Source organism: Plecotus auritus (genome assembly GCF_963455305.1).
Source record: "Plecotus auritus genome assembly, chromosome: 7".
Classification (NCBI taxonomy): domain Eukaryota; kingdom Metazoa; phylum Chordata; class Mammalia; order Chiroptera; family Vespertilionidae; genus Plecotus; species Plecotus auritus.
Genome location: NC_137774.1, coordinates 159,727,523 through 159,750,807, shown reverse-complemented (window position 1 = coordinate 159,750,807; position 23,285 = coordinate 159,727,523).

The window sequence follows — 23,285 nt, the reverse complement described above, 5'->3', positions numbered from 1 at the left end:
TTTTTCTAGGTATGCAGGCATATTATGTGTTTCCTCTTTGGTTGAAACAGTTAATTGGTGACTGAATGGTAATGTAACCTTTTATATTCAATAAAACTACAGAAGAAAAGAACTTCAATTACATCAGTTTAAAGATAACTGATTTAACAAAGTAAGTATAGTTATTTGAATTGCAAAAAAAATGTGCAAGGAAAATAAAAGACCAGACAATATATATAAGTAATTGATTTAGTAAAGATCATAATTTATTTGGAATTCTGTAAGCTTTTAGTTTTGTGTACTCTATATTCAAACATCTAAGTAACTAAATTGGCCAATGGCTTTATAAAATAGATAATATCATCTGTTTCATGGAAAGTACTTTTAATTTTTAAACTCAGTTATGGCCGTGTAATATAATCTATAGATATACCTAATAAATTGACTCTTACATCATGTGATTAAAAATGAAATCACCATCATTAGTTCTGTAAAGATGAGAAATAATATATACTGATTTATTTAAACATTTTTCTACATAATAATAAAATAGGATTCAGATATGCCTCACATCAATATATCCAAATGTCTACCTATTTAACTTATTGTTACACTCTTCTGACTTTTTCCCTGTTCAGTAAATAATATCCTTATCTTTTCATAAAGTAGGATATAATTATTAATTCTCTCTTTCCCTCATATGCCATATTTGATTAAAAAAAATGCTGATCAATTTTTCTCAGAATCTGTCCAAACCCAATGCAATTCTCTCATCTCCATTGCCCCTAACATACTCCAAGTCACCCATTCAATTAATCTGCACAGGTAAAATGTTCTCATTGTCCTATGCATTTCCCATCCTAATCATATACAATGTATTCTCTATTTTTAGCATGTATGAACTTTTAAAATTGATTGGTCACTCAATCTATATTTTTCTGAAGATATTTTGATTGTTCATCAAAAAAAAAAAACAAAAACCAAAGTCCTTAAGATGGGTATTACTTGTTCTTTCTTCTGCTTAACTCTCCAGGATGATCCTTGTTATTCTTTGCACAGTTCCCAATATTTGGTTGAAGGTTGAGAGTACCACAAAAATGTGAGAGACTACAACATTAATGCAAATTGTTGACCTGGAGTTACAGTCAGCATCTCTGAATGCCAAAATCAATACACTCATTTTAAAATTTTTGTTCTTTCTTTCAAAGACGAACTAATGTTGACGGACAGTTTCTTACATACTATGCCATCAGGAACAAGCAAAAATAAAACAGGAGGCCATTTGTCAAAGAAGATATACACATGATCAAAAATATATTAAATTATTCTCAATCATCGTAAACAGTAAAATTTAAATTGATATATAGAGAAAGCTCCGAAAGTGAAAACACTGGCAAAATTCTTAAGAAGCAGTTGGAATGTGTTGTTGGGAAGACAGTGAAGGATTATAAGTATCCCTCATTGCTGAGCAGATTATAAATTAATCACAGTTTTGAAAAAACAATTGACTAGTATTTCTTAAATATTAAATGTGTCTTTTTAATGCTCAGTAATTTCCCTTAGAAATATTTATTTTATATAGACTAGACTAGAGCATGGGATCTGTAGTGTAAATCTAGTCAATGCAGCATTTTTTACAATAGCTAATCTGTGCAAAAATCTCCTGTTATTCAGAAGAGGAATGATTACATAAATCTTATTCATATCCACACAATTGAATGTTAGGCAGTCATTGGAATAAAACAAGGCAGTTTATGTCTATTAAACTAAAAAAGATCTATGATGAATTTGGGGAGAGATAAGGCAAAGTGGCAACAGATATAAATAACGTAATCAACATTTTGGTAAAAAGAATACATAGAACTTCTTGTAAAATGTGGTTCATATTTTGCACACAAGCTATTCCTTTGCAAAGGAATGTGTGACTTGGTAGGTAAATAAGCATGGAGTGAGTCAGGGAGAGTGGCTATTAACAGCAGGTCACAGTTTACTCTGCACAGTACATTGGAAAGGTTGCTATATTTTCTTTCTTTTAGCATTTTTTATCTATATTCTTATAAAAAATATTGGAAATATAACAGATAACAGTATCCCAAGAACTTAAAGTTCTTGATTTTCAGTGAGGAGGGATGAGTGTAGACCCTGTCCAGAACAAATTTCTTACCCAAAGAGCCTATCTTCAAAGATAATTAGTAAAAGGAAAATATTGTAACTGCAGTCTCGAGGCTCACTAACTTATCCTCTTGGTGTTTGTGCTGGTCTGAAGTACCCAGCTAGGTCTTGTCCCCAATGTCTGAGCCATTGTTAGAAATTCTAGAATGCGAAGTCCATTTACAGTCTATAGGTGGCACATGAACTGAGGCACCTAAGTATGGTACTACTGATGTTCTCGACAAAATCTCTGCTAATAATCCTTAGTGACAAATGGAGACTAATTTGCATCCTTTTAAACTTTGACTGAGCTTAGTGACTTGATTGAATATGAGACAACACTTGTATAGTATCTCAAGGAATATTTGTATGCATATTTTGTCATAGTACCAGTAAATAGATGATTATTATCTGGGAAGTTCTTAGAAATCTTGAAACTAACCAACTAAGATTTTATTCCAATTTTCTTCTCCTGACATTTTTCCTAACAATTATTGTTAATAATTAAATATTCCAATCTAACTGTCCCTTTAAAAATTATCCTGTGAAAACTTGCTAAATTCAGAATTCTGTCTCATTTGTGAAATTCTAGATCGCTCTAACAAAATAACAGCACTAATTACCTGTCCCTTGGTGTAATTTCCCTTCAGATTCTGTCATTGATGAACTAATCCTCTGCTTTACTTTCCCACTTTCCCAAATCACAGATTGATTTCTACTAAATAAATTAAGTCTATACTCTTAGGAGTATTACAGTAATAGTGGTATTACATACTCTTGAAGGCCACATGTTAACAGATTACATTGTTTTGCAAATGCTGATGGTATTTCTTAACATATTTTATTTGATGAAAATATCATTCTGGAATTATGAAGGGAGGATGGAGGAGAAAATGACCAAACATGTTATGTCTGAGCCCAAATACCAGATCCTCAGTGGAAGTCAAGGAATAATCTGCTGGCTAATGAACATGGGATTAGCTTGAACAAACCATGTATGGACTCTGACAATTTTCCACCTCAACCAAACTGTAAACCTTTCAACCCTAATTAACATAGCATGAACCCTCATCCTCCTGCTCTCTGCAAATTTCTTTATTAGTATGTGTTTCTTTGCATGACAATGAAGCAAAGACAGTTTTATCTTGAAATTTTCTATGAATTTACATAAAAATTTGTTCATGTTTAGTTTATTTGATTATTTATGCACAACTGAAACATGAATTTTTAGGGGTGAAAAAGACAGGTTTTAGAAAATTTTAGAAATTAAGGGGACCATGGAGGAAAGCACAGGGCTGTAGAGCAGCAGAAGGTATATTTCCATAGAATAGGGAAGCTGAAAAGCTGCAACATGTACATTGCCATAGAATGAGGGAGCTGGGAACAGTAAAAGGTCTATATTTACAATGGGAAGGAAGCCCTTCATTCAGAAGGAGAAGAAGAAAGCCCAAAAGGAATAGGAAAACAATAAGGAAGGAGAGGGGGAGAACCTCACATGTCCCATGTGAGGTTCAACCTTTGAGCCCAGGAGTTACTATAGTAACCAATCTAAGGGAATAGTGACCAATCAGAGGGGCTATCAAGGCACCAGGATCTGCAGCCGTTATAAGCCATGGGGAAGGGGGACTCAGTGGGACTCTTTCCCCTCCCCACATGGGAGTTCATTCTGTGGGACTCTTCTCCCTCCCTATGTGGGAGTTTGTATTTGTTCTTTAATAAATTTTCACCTTTGCTATACCATCTTCTGTCTGTGGATTCATTCTTTGACTCCAGTGAACAAAGAATCTGGGGTCCAGTCCAAAAATTCCATTTCACAACCATCCTAATATATAAAAATGCAGGGTCGTAACATCCAAAACAACCGAAGGCTCGACCTACTGGAAGTCAGTGCTGGGTTGCCATGGCGACCCAGCACTGACTCCCGCCTCTGTGGGGACCGCGACCTAGCACAGACTGCTAAGGGGGCTGCAGATCAGGCCTGAAGAGAGGCCCGGGGAGAGAGAAGCAGGGTCTGATCCGTAGCCTCCATGGCAGCTGTTGATCAGCCCTTGACTCTCTTTGTGTCTCAGGGCCTGGCCAGCAGCTGCACTTCTCTTTCTCTCGGGCCTCCATGGGGGCTGCTGATCAGCCTGCCTCCCTGATCAGGCCCATTGATAGGCCCAGAGGCACTGATTGGCATAGAAACTGGCCAACCAGAACCTAATCTGGGTGAACTGTGAAGGCAGAACCTAAAATGGGGGCTGAGGAGGGGTTTTAAGGGCAAACAACTGTTTGGTGTAAGGTATAAGAAAGCAGTTCAACTTTTTAATGACCAGTTTGGCAGTATAGTGCATATGACTGGCTATCAGTCCAGATATAGGGATTACATATTTTTGTCTGCCAAGAGCATCTTCTCCTGATGAAAAAGGCTCCCCCCCCCCCATTTAAGCAATCCTATTCTATATCATCTATCTATACTAATAAAAGGGTAATATGCTAATTAGTCTGGGTTGCCCGGCCATCTTCTGGACCTCCAACTTCCTTCTGGACACAGCCATGGTGGTGGGGGCCAAGGTAGAGGCCGTTAGGAGCGATCAGGCCGGCAGGGGAGGGCAGTTGGGGGCAACCAGGCTGGCAGGCAGAGGCAGTTAGGAACGATCAGACAGGCAGGCAGGTGAGCGGTTAGGAGCCAGTGGTCCAAGATTGTGGTTGGACATCCCCCAAGGGGTCCCAGATTGGAGAGGGTGCAGGTTGGGCTGAGGGATCCCACCCCCCATGCATGAATATTGTGCACCGGGCCACTAGTATAAGCATATTTCAAAGGTAGTACTAACAGGATTTTTTTTTCATGAAATTGTATATGGAATGGGAGAAGATGCGATAAGAACTAAAGGTGAGACCAAACTGCTTGAAACAAAAGCATATGATACTAATTTTAAAAATATATCTCAAGAGGGCAGCTAACACATAAGAATTTAAGAATATAATTAAGAAAATCAGATATAACTCTAACAAAGTATGTAGACTTCAGACAAGTGAATATACATCCTTACTGATCAATTGAGTCCACTGGTATTAGTGCAAACAACACTGTGTTCTAGGTTTTTTTTGAAGTTCTAGGCTTTTTTGATAGCTACTAAGTCACTCATTTAACTTATTATATAAGATGCTGGGCTTTTAAATAAGACATTCAATGGAAATTTTTACCTCCCTTATCACATTGCCATAGCTTCAGGCTATAGGCCTCATAGAGCTCTGTAATGGCTTAATTAAACAAATTCAAAGTCAATGAAACATGGCACATTTAAATCTTCAGTCAAACATGAGGGGTTAATTTTATAAATTGTCTGACTGTTTTATTGAGGTTGGACTATTTACAGTTTTCAAGATCAGTCACAGGTCTTCCCTTCTGCCCCCACATCTGAGCAACTGATAAGAAAACCTGGGAGCTTCTCTTGGTTCTGGTGGAAAGTTTAAACCACAGAAGCCATGGTCCATATGAGGGAACCCTTACTCCATTCCCACCCCATACAAAACATAGCACCATAAGCCAGGCTCTCAAGCTATTTTCAGACTGCTTGGGGGCTTCCCTGGTCTCCCAGAAAGATTCACCATTTGAGCAGTAAATCTTTTCTTACCCTGTTAATGCATGTGTCGCATCATTAGTCTTGGAATGTGAACCAAATAATGGGGTGAGGGGGTGATTATCTCTGCAGGATGACCAATTAACTTCTTCAGGCTGACCAATAGCTCCTAATATCATATGTGAAGGAAATCTTTAAGGTTATGGTCCATTTTCTCTTTCCAATTCTAAACATATATGGACCATGTGTGAATGGGAGCTTTAGTCTAACATCATACTCTGAAAATCCACATACAACCCTATAAAGTAAGGTAGGAGATACTAGTATTCTAACTTTAGGAATTAAGGCTGTTTTGCCCAGATCTCATAGATAGTATGTGGTATATCCAGGTTTAATATCAAGTTCTTGTAAATGCAACTGAAGTACACTTTCTAGGGGACTACACTGTATAGATTGACTTATGCAGAGAATTGAGCTGAAGTATTTGTGAGAATCTACATAAAGAAAGTTATAATGATCGCTCAGCCTCTTCCACAACACCACAGTGCCCAAAAAAGTGTGAAGGACAAATACAGCAGAGGGTAAAATTAAACCAACAAAACATTTTAGAATGTACAGGGATAATTTTGTTTCTAAGAGAAATCAGAATTAATTCTATGACTTGCTAGTAAATGATGCAAAATAAAAATTTCAAAGGGCTTTGCTGGCAATAGTGAAGTTTCCACTGTAGAAGTTAGAAAATATGATGCATTGATCAAAATTATGCATTCATTTATCGAGATGCGAGAGAAACGTCAATTGGCTGCCTTCTGCACACAACCCGGACATGTGCCCTGCCTAGGAATCGAACCGGTGACCACCTGGATTATAGGTCAATGCTCAACCACTGAGCCACACCACCCAGACAACTTATATATTATTTTAGAAAATATCTCTTTTGTTATAATGATACTCTCAATGTAGAATCATTATTCTTCTTCTTATGTACATACAACAAAACTGAGGTTCTTGCAAAATGGGTCCCGCTATGAATACACAGATAGCAGCAGAGCTTAGAAAACCAAAACAATTATTTGTCACCATGACATCATGCCATGAATTTTCACATAAACAATACTTAAATCAGGATTCCAATTACTTGCGAAGAGATAAATTTACCTTCTTGATAAGCTATGCTTTTGCAGGTTTTCTTTTAAGCAGACAACGCAGATTTTGTAGAGAAGAAATATTTTCTGTCTTTACTGTACACAGTCTTGTTTACAATTTCATCTGCAATATACTAATTCCTTATTTCATTATATTGCACTCTATAAATAAGGCCTTAAATATTTAAGTGCAACAATAGCTAGAAACGTAGTTAATATTCACCATATGGGTGCCAACTCATTCCTCTTCTTGTCAGCATTGGATTAAACACCAAAGTAATGTATTATTTATAGCCTAAGGGAAAATCTTATATGTACTGCTGTACTTTTAGCAATGTTTCTATTAACCAACAAGGTTCTCTGTGGGATGATATTGCATATAAACTCAGCACCATCACACCTCCCCCGACACACCTTTTTAAATAAATTGAGACCATATGAAAGAAAAAAACAAATATGTTCTAGGAAAACATTTACAGTTTTTTCAAGAGCCTAGGGATTGATTTCACAGTGTGTCTAGCATTAATTCAGAGACCATTCAATAAAAAGCTTTTTGTTTCTAGGAATTTTCAGTTATATAGAGTTAATTTGCAGTAAATCCTTTTAACCCATTATTACTAAGACTAGTAAATGCACAATGTATGATTTATATTAACCCTCCCAGTTAGTACGAGAAGTATATGATTTGTGGGTTAATAAAATCATACCCACTGATGTCTTTGCATACTTCCAGAAATAATTACAAACATAGGAACCAAATAGTGCCTTATAATTTCTGAGGACCTAAGAACCATCACCATGAACAGCTTCCAGGAAACCCTGCGAACGATGCAGGATTCCGCATCACGTTGTTAAGCAGCTGTCAGACGTGCTCCTGGTGACTGGAGAGCCATCGGCAAATTTGCCAAGCTCCTTCTAGTTTTTCTTCTGCTTTTTAGTTCTGTACTCTTTATGACCTGAACTTCCTATTTTTGTCCCTAATTTCTCTTTTCCACATTCCATTTTCCCCCACCCCCACAGGCCACTCTGAACATTTCCACTCTAGTGTGCGACACCAAGTTTATTTCTATCCATACCACTACTACTTTGATCAAATTCACATTTCTATAAATGTGCTGTATTACCTTCTTGATAAGGTAATACTGTAATTACACAAAGCTGTATTGGGTATCTACTCCCAGGTGCTAAATACTCTGCCTGGTGCAAATCTCCAAGCAAAGAATCAGACAAATCACACAGTTTAGGAGCTGATCAATGTCATTAAACAAATAACTAAACAAATGTTCTTGCTTATTTGCTGTTTTCATACATTCATAATGGAGATGTCAGGGTCCTATGCACAGAAATAAAGGAATTAGGTTATTTTATTGCATTGTTTCACCCAAATTAGATTTTGTCAAACTAAATAAATCTTTGATAAAATAGGCAGTGTCTTTAAAATTTACTATTTTTTTGTTCAGTTATCCACTTACATATTTATCAAGTTCACCATGGTCGACACTGGAGTCCCCTTACTAACATTTACTAATGAAGAAACTGCTTTGTATTCTATAATAAAAATGCTAACGGTGTGAGTTTGTTTTACTTTCATAGGCATGTTACTTTAAAATTCTATTTATCCAAAGCAATGGTTTCTCAATATATATTTTGCTTTAAAACTTCCCAAAGTGTTTTTTCCCTAGTACAGATACCCAATACAATCCTGACAAAAATGAAAAAAAAGTACATCTATTTCTGATAGACATTTAAAATAATGATTAATTTTTCTGTTAAATCACATCTAGTCCACTATCACTAAATTATAACTTACAGTTATTTTCTAATCTGGATGAGAAGATGATGACATTTCATGACATTTCCCTCACTTGGTCTCTTTTATCACATACTAATTTGTTAGATCTGGGTTCACTCTGGGCATATTCTTTGCTTATGAATCCATGACAACAATACTAGCTGAAAGTATAATGAAACCAGAAACACTAATATAAAAGAGTTATAATAAAATTCAAAAGTATTGTGAATTTGAAATATAAAGTTGCTAAAGTATTTGTTTTCATGTGTTAAGAACATAGTGTGTTCTATAGACACCTTTGAATATAAAGCATTTTCTTCTGATGAGTGAAATAAAACTACTTGTTTTTCCAAGAGTCTTTCAGTTAACTGAAAATAAGTTCCGATGAATTCAGTCCTACAAAGAATATTTATTTGTGTACCCACTAGCACTAAAAGCTGTTCTAGGTTTGGGGGAATATACCTGTGAATTAAACAGGAAAAACATTTACTTGCCTGCAACATTTATTTCTAGGATGGAAAAAGGACATAATATATTTAATTTAAATATTATATAATCCACTTAGTGATGGGTGCTATGAGAACATGATACAGCAAAAGGAGATAGTATCTGGGGGAAGATTTGCAATTTTTAAATGGAATTTTCAGGCAAAGTCTTATAAGTAAAGAAGTAGGAGGTGAGACACCCACTGGATATGGGATGAGAATACAGTAAAATTAGATTAAATCAAGATCTGTATCTGTCATGGTTATTTATAGATTTATACAATTCAGCACAGATACTGAAATATGTTATATACATATTCAAAAATATTTACTGAATTACAAATAAAATAATGCATAAAAGATGAAAGAAGCAAAATATCAATAGTACATTTAATATAAACTTACCAGAGGCCTGGTGCATGAAAATTCATGCACTGGAGGGGGCATCCCTCAGCCTAGCCTGCCCCTTCTCACAGTCTGGGAGCCCTCAGGGGTGGGAGGTGACCAGGTGATCGGGGGAAGGCGACACCCCATCACACCTCTGCTGCTGCCACTGCCAGCAGCGCAAGCCTTGGCCGCCCTGGTTACCTGAGCCTCGGGCAGCCCTGGGTGACTGGGCAGCGGCCATGAGAGGCTTGCCTACACCTTGAGCTGGCCCTGGGTTGCTGGGGGGATGAGGGGACCGGGGGACTCTGGTGGGGCTGAGAGGACTGGGCGCTGCCATCTTGTGGCTGTGGGTGCTTCCATCTTTGAGGGCATGGCAGTAATTAACATATTTTCTCCTTATTGGCTGTGGGTGCTGCCATATTTTAGGGTGGGGCAGTCAATTAGCATATTCCCTTCTTATTGGCTGTGGGTGCCGCCATCTTTGCGACAGCATGAGGGTCAATTAGCATATTCCCTTTTTATTAGATAGGATATACCTAAAGTACATTTTAATTAAATTTTTGGGATAGCAATCTGTAATAATAAAAGTGTAATATGCTAATTAGACCGGGCAGCCAAACGACCTTCCAGACGAAGCTGGGGCTGCAAGGGCCAAGGCAAGCTGCTGCAGCTGCAAGGGCCGAACCCCTTGCATGAATTTTGTGCATCGGGCCTCTAGTTGTTTATAAGATTATATAGGTTTCAAGTGCACATTTCTATGACACATCATCTGTATATTGCATTGTGTACCCACCACCCAAGTCAAATCTTCTGTCACTATATGTGTGGCTCTGTTTACACTTTACTACATTTTAATCTAATATACTCCTAATATAATTTAATACATTTAATATATGGTATATAACATACCATATGTATCTAATATACAGTACATTTAATAAACCTAAAGTACATCTTCATCATTCACGTTTCTTCTTTGCAAGCCACAGAAGTCAACTGAGTATTATGTCTCATAGCACCTGCATGGGTAAAATAATCCATGTCTGCTTAAAATACCGAGAGTAGTTTGTTTTTTCTTACTAGACACTAACTGGTATACTAGTACTGCAAAGGCCAATCAACATGTAGGGGTGTCCACATAAGCCTTGGGGATAAATGGTGATTGAAGGAGATTTGACTTGGGGTGGTGGACACAATACAGAGATGTATTATAGGACTGTATACCTGAAATATATATACTTTTATTAACCAATGTCACCCCAATAAATTCAATAAAAAAGAAAAATAAAACATCTTTGCAATAAAGAATAGGTTATTATTGTTATTACCAAAGAGGGTATGGAATTTATCCAAAAATATAGGCATCAGTGCTGTAAATATTCCATCACAGATTAGCACAAACTATGGACTTCATACAGCATAGCAATATTACCCACACAAATTTAGTGAAACTGGATCCAATTGGTTATAAGGGCCAAGTGACCAAGTTCTTTGATTTTCACCCTGGACCATTTAAATAATTTTTTTTTTCTATTCTGGAATTCATTCAAAGCCTTAAGAAGGTCAGACCAAACATTGCAGACATTCCCTTTGAATTCAGTGAGACTCTTGAATAATTGTTTCTGTCTTTTTAAATTTTTTTTATTCTTTTAAATTTTCACCTGAGGATATTTTTCCATTGATTTTTAGAGAGAGTTAAAGGGAGGGACACACACACACACACACACACACACACACACACACAGGGGGGGAGAGAGAGAGAGAGAGAGAGAGAGAGAGAGAGAGAGAGAGAGAGAGAGAGATCCAGCTTGACCCTCGCTACCTGCTTCCCTGGGACAACTATGTCTGGACCTGTTTCACTCTCCTGCTGGGTTTCATTTTACTTAGACATTTCATACAAGGCCATTAGGCTCCCCACTCTGTTAATTCTGATATCAAAAAATATACAAATATCATAGAGCTTTTGCTTTATTTACTCAAGATTCAAAGTCTTCAGCAGTGGGAGGGAGGGGATGTGACTGGTGAACTGAGATTTCATGCTGCCAAAGGGAAACAGAAGGGATTACCTACTTTTCCACCTTCCACAGCAGATGGCTTTGTTGGCTTCGACCTATCTTGAGATTTCCCCAAATCAAAGGAGTTGCCAAAACAGGAAAAAAAATGTTCATTGAACTTTCCAAATCAAATGTGAAAAAGACATGAGGTAAACAAAAATCAAAGTAGAAAAGAATATTAGCAAGAGCTCAACTCTTGAGAGCCAATGTTATCATTTTAATATATTTTATGAATTTATTTTCTTTAGTTTTTATATGACAGTTATTCAAGTTTACTCTTTTTAATGGCAAGGGCACACACATTTAAAGACTTTTTGAACAAAAGTTATATTTTTCTTGAAACTTGAGATATATGTAGTTTCTTATGTAAAGACTAGAGGCCCAGTGCACGAAATTCATGCACGGGGGGGGGGGGGCATGTCCTCAGCCCAGCCTGCACCTTTTCCAATCCAGGACTGCTGGCTCTCAAATGCTTGCCTGCCTGCCTTCCTGATTGCCCCTAACCACTTCTGCCTGCCAGCCTCATCACCCCCTAACCACTCCCCTGCCAGCCTGATCGATACCTAACTGCTCCCCTGCCAGCCTAATTGCCCCTAACTGCCTTCCCCTGAAGGCCTTGTCCCCCCTAACTGCTCTCCCCTGCAGGCCTGGGTCTCCCCCAACTGCTTTCCCTATAGGCCCAGTCACCCCCAACTTCGTTCCTAGGCTGGTCTGATCACCCCTAACTGCCCTCTCCTGCAGGCTTGATCGCCCCCAACTGCCCTTCCTTGCAGGCCTGGTACCTCCCAACTGCCATCTCCTGCTGGCCATCTTGTGGTGGCCATCTTGTGTCCACATGGGGGCAGCCATCTTTGACCACATGGGGGCAGCCATCTTGTGTGTTGGAGTGATGGTCAATTTGCATATTACCTCTTTTATTAGATAGGATGGCCTTAACAATAACCAAGTAGAAGAAAACCTAGATTCTTGCCTTTGTGTAACCAATGTACATCTGATAACAGACAATGCCAACAGCAAAAATGAACTAACGACGATATTTAATATAAACTGAGTTTTTATACATGCAGTACAGGCAGTGTCTCATACATTATGCCTATGATCCTCTCTAGAAATCCACAAGGTGTGATGTTGCAATTTTCACTTTTTTATTATGTTTCAAAAAGCAAAAACTAAACATTAATGATAAATATTTTAGTACAGAGGAAATTATTTTATATCTCTTAAGTGTTGTGATAAGATCTGTATAACCAGTTGGAAAAAAAAAGTTTACCATGTTTGCCTTTAATTTCTCTAATTTTGCTCAACATAATAAAATTCATCTGAAACACAGGTATAATTTTGCACAAGATTAAAAAAACTAGATGTATGTCCAGTGTTTGGAGCGTTCTCTGTACACAAAATTATTATAATCAGAGGGACATTAAAACCTAAATATTGTTTTTTAAAAAGGCATTCTTAAAAACGTTTTGAGCCCTAGCTGGTTTTGCTCAGTGGATAGAGTGTCGGCCTGCGGACTGAAGGGTCCCAGGTTCGATGCCAACCAAAGGCACATGCGTGGATTGCGGGCTTGATACCCAATAGGGGGTGTGCAGGAGGCAGCTGATCAGTGATTCTCTCTCATCATTGATGTTTCTATCTCTCTCTCCCTCTCTCTTCTCTAAAATCAATAAAAAAATATATATTTTTAAATATAAAAAGAAATAAGAAACTAGAAACACCAATCAGAAAGGATGTATGCACCCCTATGTTCATAGCAGCACAATTTACAATAGTTAAGATTTGGAAACAGCCTAAGTGCCCGTCAGCAGATGACTGGATCAGAAAACTATGGTACATCTACACAATGGAATACTATGCTGCCATAAAAAAGAAGGAATTACTACCATTTGTAGGCACCTGGATGGAATTAGAGAACATTATGCTAAGTGAAATAAGCCAGTCAATGAAAGAAAAATACCACATGATCTCACTCATTTGGGGATAATGAAAAACATTATAAACTGATGAACAAAAAGATAGATACAGAGGCAGTAAAGCATCAAACAGACTGTGAAATTACAGCGGTAAGGTTAGGGAGAGGTGGGGGAAATAAGAGATCAACTGAAGGACTTATATGCATGCATATAAGAGTAACCAACGGATGCAAAACATTGGGGGGTGAGGGCATGTATGGGAGTGGGGTGGGGGGGCAATGGTAAGATATGTACACATATAATACCTTAATAAAAAAAATTTAAAAAAAAGAAAAAAAGAAATATTTTGAATGATGAGATAAAAATCAAACTTGTTTCTCATAAATATATCAATCATAATATTAGTACAGCCATCAAATTAGTCTACCAGAATTTTGATTCAACATCAACACAATTCTTTACAAAATGACCAAAATCAACTAAAAATTCAAAAAGCTGTTTGAACAGACATCTACAAAAAGGAAAAGAATGATGGTTTATAAATATGCATGAGCAAAAGATTAGTTATTTATTCATTCATCAAAATATTTCTTGAGTGCTTATTTTCTGTGAGACACTAATCTGTGTACTGAAGTTGAGGTGCTAAAATTCAGGCAGAGATAATCTCTGACCTCAAAGAGTTTATATTGTTTGGCAGAGAAAGTAAAACACTAGAGTAAACAAAGATATAAAAATATATATATTTTCACACTGTTATAAATACCAGGGCATAAATAAAACTGGGTAGACGAAGGAAAGTGATGTAAGAAAATACATAATGAGAAGTAGCCAGCCATGAGAAGATTTAGGGACAAGGGATTGAATTCTAGGAAGTGGAAATGAGGTGACTTAGAGGTGTGAACTTTCTTCTCATATTAAGCAAAGAAAGATGAAGAGTATGCATGGGTGTCATGAATGATGGAGAGCACTAGAAGACATCAATTGCTATGATTGTTACCACATTTTGCTTAGCTTACATACCCCCAAGAATCTGGAAATGATTACCTACTGGATAGAAATTTCAAATACTTTCATCTGCATGTTGACAAAGAATATCTAATTAATATGATAACATAATAAACATTTCTCAAGCTTCAAAGTACATGATAATTGAAACATTCCACAATACTGAAATCTCTGAGCAAACACGAGGGCTCCTAGTATCAAGGTGTTCCTTGAGGTATTAGTTCTGTGGGACACATTGCCTAGCCCTAGACAAATGTTGAGGACAGTCCTCTTTAACCAGATCTAGTCATAGATCCTTTATAAAATGGCCTCTCTGTCTTCATTGTGGGAAATGGAGTATTTATTCCCACTATGCCCTCTCTTATTCTCCCTCCTATGTCACATCTACGTGAGATACAAATTTCAGTTTAAGGAGATGAGAAAAGGAAAGATGTTTATTCCATCTGCACACTGTACAATGCATATGGCTTTTAATTCAGGAAAGTTATTTCACTCCAAAATTCCTCACACAATAGAAAATATATTTTATTGAAATCACCTACTCAGTAATATGTGCGCTCTTTCTATTTTAAGTAATATTTTAAACATGACAGAAATATAAAAGCTAATTATACAAAAAGAAAAGAATTTGATCCTTTGAAAGGCACAGGTAACTATGAAAAGAAAAACAAAGCTTTTAAAGGTCAGGAAGACAGCCATCTGCTTAACACCCTGGCCATCTGTGAAAGATAATTCAAGGCCAGTTAAAAGCTCAGAAGGCCCCAGCTATCACCAATGAGGTGTCATTTATGTTAGTCTGTACCTGAACTTAAGGTATAAGGCACAGACTGCATGAATATTAATATCACTCATTTCTATGTTTAAATCAATATAAATTTGACTTGTTAATTAGAGATAGTACCCAGTTTCTCATAATGAAATTACTATAGAGACCTTAAACTTAAGTGAAAAAAAGTACATTATATTTGCTCATTCATTATGATTGGAAAACAATGTTCTATTCTCTCATATTTTTTATGAAACTGGATGTTTATAAGAGTATACATTCTAGTTTCATGTAGTGCTATATTTAAATTTTTATTTTTAAAACTGTAGAAGATATTTTAAAAATAATTTAAAAGAAAAATTGAGTCAATTAGCCAGCCAAATAATAAAGTAAGTCCCCCTTCCCAATTATTCCCTCTTAATATAATTTCCCAGACAAAATTAAAGTAACTACATAAGAGAGTATGGGGGATAAATGGTGATGGAAGGAGAATTGACTTGGGGTAGTGAACACATTATACGATATACAGAGGTATATATTTCTTTCATTTTAAAAAGTAACTTTAGGCATTATCTCATTTCAATAAGTAAAAGTAAAGTTTACTGGTGAAATGTTTGTTATATGTATTTCATAAAGGACAGTGTATATATATATTTTTTTGTGTAATGTGTACACACACATCCACATACACATTTGTATATCTAAATATACACACATACACTTATAATATGGAAAATGAGAAACAAAGCAAAGTCTTTGTAAGGAAAAGGTATTAAGAAAATAAAACTATTGCTCCTGGAGTATGAAGAAGCAGTGAAGTTACTATTTGGGAGAAAGTTTACGTTAAGTAGAAAAATGAGATGCATCTGTGAATGCACAGACCTCTATTTATTTATATTTTTGCATTATTCCAAAAGCTTTATGAATTTGATGAAAAAATATACTATAGGCATATTGTGAATGACAATATCAAAGATCTTTGGGAAAAAATAAATAAGAGCTGACAAAGCATGTTTATGACCTAGAAAAGACACTGCCACCGGTGATTAAGACTTGCAAGTAAGACCAGCTCCTGCCTGTAATTTGAAACTTGCTTGAGCATCAGATACCTTTTATGTGTGTAGAATAACCAGGAAAGTAATTGGGTCTACTTATAGCAAAAGCAAGTTCAGCATTTTGAGAGTATTTTTTTCCCTTTCCCTAACTGATGTACATTTTGTCTCTACTCAGCTGAGACAAATGAAAAAGAGGCAGGGGTTTGACTCAGCATTTGTGCTCAGATTCATTAGTGCTTCATACTGAAGAGGGGGGGAAATCCAAACCCTTTCTCCTCTACTCTCTGCATAAATATGCAAATGATGTAACCCAAAACCATTTCCAAAATATGTTAAAGTAAACCGAAAAGATGTGGCATTTATTAAATTAAATGCGTCCTGACACTGATGCAGTGCTTTATATAACAAGATGTCTTATTTCTCTTACTATGCAGGTCATATTTGGGAGAATTTTGAATTACCGAAGGAACATTTTAGAAAATACTACTCCTGGATGTGCCCTCTGAGATTAGGTTTTAATTGGCCTGTTATAGAGACCGGTATTGAAATTTCCAAGAGCTGCCAATGAATTTACAATGCGTAGCCAAGAATGAGAACCGCTGTTTTAACATATCGCCCCAGTGCTCTGACTTAATTTCGGAAGTTATTAATTTCTTTAAGCCACTAGGGCATTTGAGTCAGCTGCAGATTACCTAAACCCACAGGCCTAATCTCTGATAATGAATAAGTAAAAGATTATTTGCCTTTGGATTTTGAGTTTGAGCTTCCTATTCAAACAGAGACACACTGAGGAGCCCTGGTAAAAGCAATCATATGATCGATTTAACTTCCATTCTTGATTTAGCACTACCGTCAGCAGTTTAAAACCCACTTTGGTGACAAAGAGCGATAGGAAACTATGGTTCGTCTATAGCAGTGTTATTGGGGCAAGCCTGAGTTAGCATACTTAGTCCCTGATGGGTACCACTTTCCTTCCCAATTATGGGTAAAAAGGAGACTGGGGGAGAAGAATCACAATTTTACCCCCTGTGCAGAGGTACAATTCCTCTCTCTGTTTTCCCTATATGCTTCAGTCCAAGAAGCTAGCTACATAGAAAGCGTTTCAAAGAACCTCAAATTCTGGGAATTATAGAAGTCGAAATAGTATCGATAGCATGTGCTGAGAAAGGGCTAAAATGACCATGGGAAAGCAGACATCTTTTTATTTTTAAAATATGAGAAAGGCTTAGAAAACAAAGATGAGAATATCTTTCTCTAAACATAACACAAATGATTACAATGGCGAACATTTAAAAATATTTCTATTTGTATTAATATACAAATACAATTCAGAGAACACTCACATCTACATGTAAGGAGCGGTTTCTCCCTTGCTCCCCAGCCACCGTGTTTCACTGTGGACAGCCAGTCATAAGAGTATGACAGTACTCTGGCCACAATGTGCTCAGAATTTTCTCTGTGGATTGACAGCAAGCAGTGATCCATGTGTTAGCAGGCTATTGCTTTATTCCAGACATTGCTAATTCTGAGGTCCCCTCTTGCCTATTTTTCAAGTTTCTTTACTAGATAATAAAGTCTCTTTTTTTTAAGAAAAAATATCTTTATTGTTGAAAGTATTACAGATGCCCCCTCCCATTTATCCCATTGACCCCCTCCAGTAGGCACCCCCAGGCCTTCACCTCCCTGTTGTTTGTGTCAATGGGTTATGCATATATGCATATAAATTCTTTGGTTAATCTCTGACCACTACTTACTCCCTACGTTCCCTCTGATATTGGTCACTCTGCTCCATGCTTCTATGACTCTGCATCTATTTTGTTCATCAGTATTTTTGTTCATTAGATTCCACATATGAATGAGATAATGTGATACTTTTCTTTCTCTAACTGGCTTATTTCACTTAGCATAATACTCTCCAGGTCCCTCCATGCTGTCCCAAAGGGTAAGAGATTCTTCTTGTTACAGCCACATAGTATTTCACTGTGTATATGTACCACAGCCTTTTTATTCACTCATCTACTGATGAGCACTTGCATTTCCAGATCTTAGCTATTGTAAATAGCACTGCTATGAACTTAGGGGTATAAATATTCTTTCTGATTGGTGTTTTGGGATCCTTAAGATATATTCCTAGAAGTGGGGTCACTGGGTCAATTGGCAGCTCCATTTTAAATATTTTTGGGAAACTCCATACTGTTCCATAGTGGCACCAGAAGTGTATTAGGGTTCCCTTTTCTACACATCCTCCCCAGCACTTGTCATTTGTTGATGGTAGCCATTCTGGCAGGTGTGAGGTGATACCTCATTGTCATTTTAGTCATTCTCCTATGCCAATTTAAGCTGGGATTTCATTTGCAGACCATAGCTTCCTGATCACTATTCTATCTAATAAAAGGGTAATAGGCAAATTAACTGTCACTCTGTCACAAAGGGTGGCGGCCATAGCCACAAGATGGCGGTGCCCAGTCCTCTCAGCCCCCCCCAGTACCAGGGGGGCGGCCACTGAGAGCAGGCAGTGTGAGCAGCCTGGCAGGGTGATGAGGCAAGCGTTCTGCACCTGGCCATGGATGGGCCTCTGGCCAGGCTGGGGAGCGGAATGCTTGCATAAGAAGAGAAGGAACTGGTGAGCTGAGCAGAGTCGAGTGGCCCCCAACTCCTGGGCAAGGTCAAGTCTGGGTGGCCAGAGGGTGGAGGGGGTGGAGGATAGTGTGACAGGAGGGGCTGGTGGCAGAGGCACAGGGGTGAAAGCCAGCCGAGAAAGAGGAAGGAAGCCCTTTATCGGAGTTTCTGAGAACAGGGAGGGAAGTTGTTTGCATTTCCCAGCCATGGATGGGACTCTGGCCAGGCCGGGGCGCAGAACACTTGCGTCACTGCCCTGGCAGGGAGCCTCTGGGCAGCTGGCGTGGAACGACCAGGCCCCGCAGAGAGCTACTGGTGCACAGATTCGTGCACAGGGCTACTAGTAGTATTATAAATGTATCATGACATTTAATACTGTATTTGTAAGGATGATATAGAATACTAGAGGCCCGGTGCATGAAATTCGTGTACGGGGGGGGGGGGGTATCCCTCAGCCAAGCCTACACCCTCTCCAATCAGGGACCCTTTGAGGGATGACTGACCACTCGTTTAGGCGGTCAGACATCCCTCTCACAATCCAGGAATGCTGGCTCCTAACGGTTTGCCTGCCTCTGCCTGATTGCCTCTAACCACTTCTGCCAGCCAGCCTGATAACCCCCTAACCACTCCCCTGCCAGCCTGATCGACGCCTAACTGCTCCCCACCTGGCTCGATTGTCCCTCACTGCCCTCCCCTGCTGTGCTGGTCTCCCCTAACTGCCCTCCCTTGCCAGGCTGGTTGCCCCTAACTGCCCTCCCCTGCAGGCCTGGTCCCCCCCAATGGCCCTCCCCTGTAGGCCTGGCCCCCCCAACTGCCCTCCCCTGCAGGCCTGGATCCCCCCCCAACTGTCCTCCCCTGCAGGACTGGTCCCCCCCCCCCCCAACTACCCTCCCCTGTAGGCCTGGTCCTCCCAACTTCCCTCCCCTGCTGGTTGGTCTCCCCCAACTGCCCTCCTCTGCTGGCCTGGTCACCCCCAACTGCCCTCCCTGTTGGCCTGATCACCCATAACTGCCCTCCCTTGCAAGCCTGCCCCCCCAACTGCCCTCCCCTGCAGGCCTGGTAACCCCAACTGCCTCCATGTTGGCCTGATCACCCCCAACTGCCCTTTCCTGCAGGCCTGGATCCCCCAACTGCCCTCCCCTGCAGGCCTGGTCCCCCCCCAACTGCCCTTCCCTGCAGGCCTGTTCCCCCCCAACAACTCTCCCCTGCTGGCCTTGTCCCCCCCCAACTGTCCCTCACTGCAGGCCTGGTTTCCCCCCCCCCCTGCCCCCCACCAACTGCCCTTTCCTGCAGTCCTGGTCCCTCCAACTGCCCTCCCTTGCTGGCCTGGTCACCTCTAACTGCCCACAACTGCCCTCCCCTGCAGGCCATTTGTGGCGGCCATCTTGTGTCCACATGGGGGCAGCCATCTTTGACCACATGGGGGTGGCCATCTTGTGTCTTGGAGTGATGGTCAATTTGCATATTACTCATTTATTAGATTGTCTTGGAGTGATGGTCAATTTGCATATTACTCTTTTATTAGATAGGATAAGAAAGAAGATCATGACTTTGTCACTTAACTAGCTGTAATCCTTTTAAGCAAGATATTTAATTATTTCCAAATCTCTCAAATAGGAACTATGTCAGCACTTTCCTCATGGTGTTATTATGAGAGTTGATGGAATTCTGCACATAATGCATAAGGATTGCAATAAAAAGATGTAAAAACAGTAAATATTATTCACAGATCTATTAGTTCAGTAATATATTCTTGATTTCACCCATGAGGAAATAAGCTCAGAGAGGTTAAAATAGCATCTGATGTTATAATAATGTATAAGTGTTTAGAAATTGAGAACTTACTTGGCTAGTACAAGTCCAAAGTCTGTACTTTTTGGTTTGCTTGTTTATAATTTGAAGTGTGAATGCAGATACACAGCCATAACCACATATGAAGTACAAATTATATGTACAGTCATTTACCCAGATAAGTATACACCAACAACTCCTAAAGGTAGCATGAACACACCCGTGCCATCTCTTCCTATAGATAGAATGTTTCTAGTACCTCAAAATAGTCCTTATGTAGCTCCTGTAACAAAAACTCCCTTGGCTTAACCTCCATTCCTGAGTTATTCTAGTTGTTGAACTTTACATATAAAATGGAAATCATACAGTATTTATTGTTCTTCATCAAAATATTTTGCAAGATATAAAAATAAATATGGTATTTTTCTGACCCCATATAATGGTTCCTTCCATTTTATATTTTTAAAATTGAAATGTGTCTTAGAATGGATTGTTTGCCAAAATTTAAGTTATAAACTTACTTCAATAATAAATAAAACAATGGCACAGCTGAAAATCAGTTGTGAAAGCAACTTGGGCTAGCAGCCTGAGTCCCTGCCCCCTCAACCTGCATTCTGATGCATATGCTAGCCTATAATTATGCCCCAACCTCCTTCCTGCTTGTGTCCTAGCCTTGCAAAACCTGTTTCCCTGAATGCTTATCTTACGGGGGCCCTCAACCATGCATAGCCCCCACAGAGGGTTTGACTGCTGGAGCCAGCGGGGCCATTGGTCCTAGTCTCACTTCCCCCTTACACCATCATAGGGGCTGCAAAAGCCTGCGGAAAAGCAGACACAGAACTTGGTACCCTTTGTAAGAGAGAGCCCGCTTCATCCAATGCCCAGCTTTAGGAACTTATTCCCCTGAGCCATTCAGCACCGGTGCTCCAGAAATAAAGTGCATTTTCTGAATCTTCTGAGTGCCTGGTTGTATGTCTTCCCGACACCTGGAAATTTTGCCATAACACAGTGGCAACCTAGTTTTGATGAAATGCAGTATATGCATGAAATGCGCTTTATAGATAGTGAATACATGCAGGAATATACATGTATACATACACATATACTTACATATGTTTGAGTCTTTATGACATACATTTCACTGAAGGAATTCACACACATTGATAACAGACAACAGAGGCATCTGCTTCCGAATTTATCAAAAGCCCTATTTTACAAGTGTACTAAAATGAGATTAGGGTCAGATTTTTGGTGTAGTGATTGTTTTTACTCCAGAAAATGTTTTCCCTAGGTATCACTGGATGACTCTCTTTCTGAACAAGAGTTATTCACATACAGAACATTGGACAACATTCTGAGCAAGAAGGAAAGGCTCATATTTTTATTACTGTAAATTTTTTTCATCTACAGAGAGATGACCATTAAACAGTTGAGCCCAAATATAGTTTTTGGAGGTGGGAGGGTAAGGTAATAATAAAAAAAAAAACAACAACACAGAAAAGAACACTAAATATTGAATAACATAATAAACATTTAAAGAACAGGAAGAGTTATCCAATTAGAAGAGCTAATTGTAGTGTTTGAAGAAGAAAGTTGTATAATTCAAAAACAAAAGAAGAAAGAGGAGATTCTAATGAGGAATGTTAGTAATATGCTACATTTAACTGAAATTATTCTTAAATGATCTCTCTTCAATGAAAAATTCAATATAAATATTTATTTTTTAAAATTATGCACATGTATATGATAGACTTATACAAGTTATTTCTTTAAGAAAACAGAACCAATATACAGAATATGTAAAATCTATGCTAAGAGCTCTGATTCTTGAACACTGTAGTTTTCTGAAACTGAAATTGACGGGTTGAAAAAGAAACATCAGCTTCAAGTTTCTCAAATATGTCATTTACTGTAGAGAGTAAAAGTAACCCCAAAATGCTTTAGACAAAAATTTTCAATACAGTAAAAGTTTAAATATGTCATTTATCTATTAGGCTGTCATACAACACTCCCACACACAATGAAATGCCTGCTATTTGACAGCTGGAGATGTGTGGGAAGATCGTTGCAATTTGAAGGCTAAAATAAATGCCCAAATATATCACATAGAGGGCATTTTAAGTTAGATAAAGTAATATGGAATTCATGTAAACAAACTACTCATCTAACATTGTTTAGGAAAAAAATAATAGCATAGTTACTCTTAAGCAATTCATTTGTTAGTGAAGAAAAAACTAAGTCAGGATTAGATAATAGCAATACAGCAGAAATTAATACAATTTAATACATCCATAGCTAAAATTCAAATAAAAATAAGATTTATTATTGGCAGAAGGATTATTCGATTAAGCAAATAATTTAATTTGATATACATAAATATGTATATTGATTTTATCCTATCTAATAAAGAGAGAATATGCTAATTGACCCTCATGCCATTGCAAAGATGGTGGCGCCCACAGCCAATAAGGATGAAATATGCTAATTGACTGCAAGGCCCTCAAAGATGGTGGTGCCCGCAGCCACAAGAAGGCGGCGCCCAGTCCCCTCAGCCCTGCCAGGGTGGCAGGCATGCGGCAA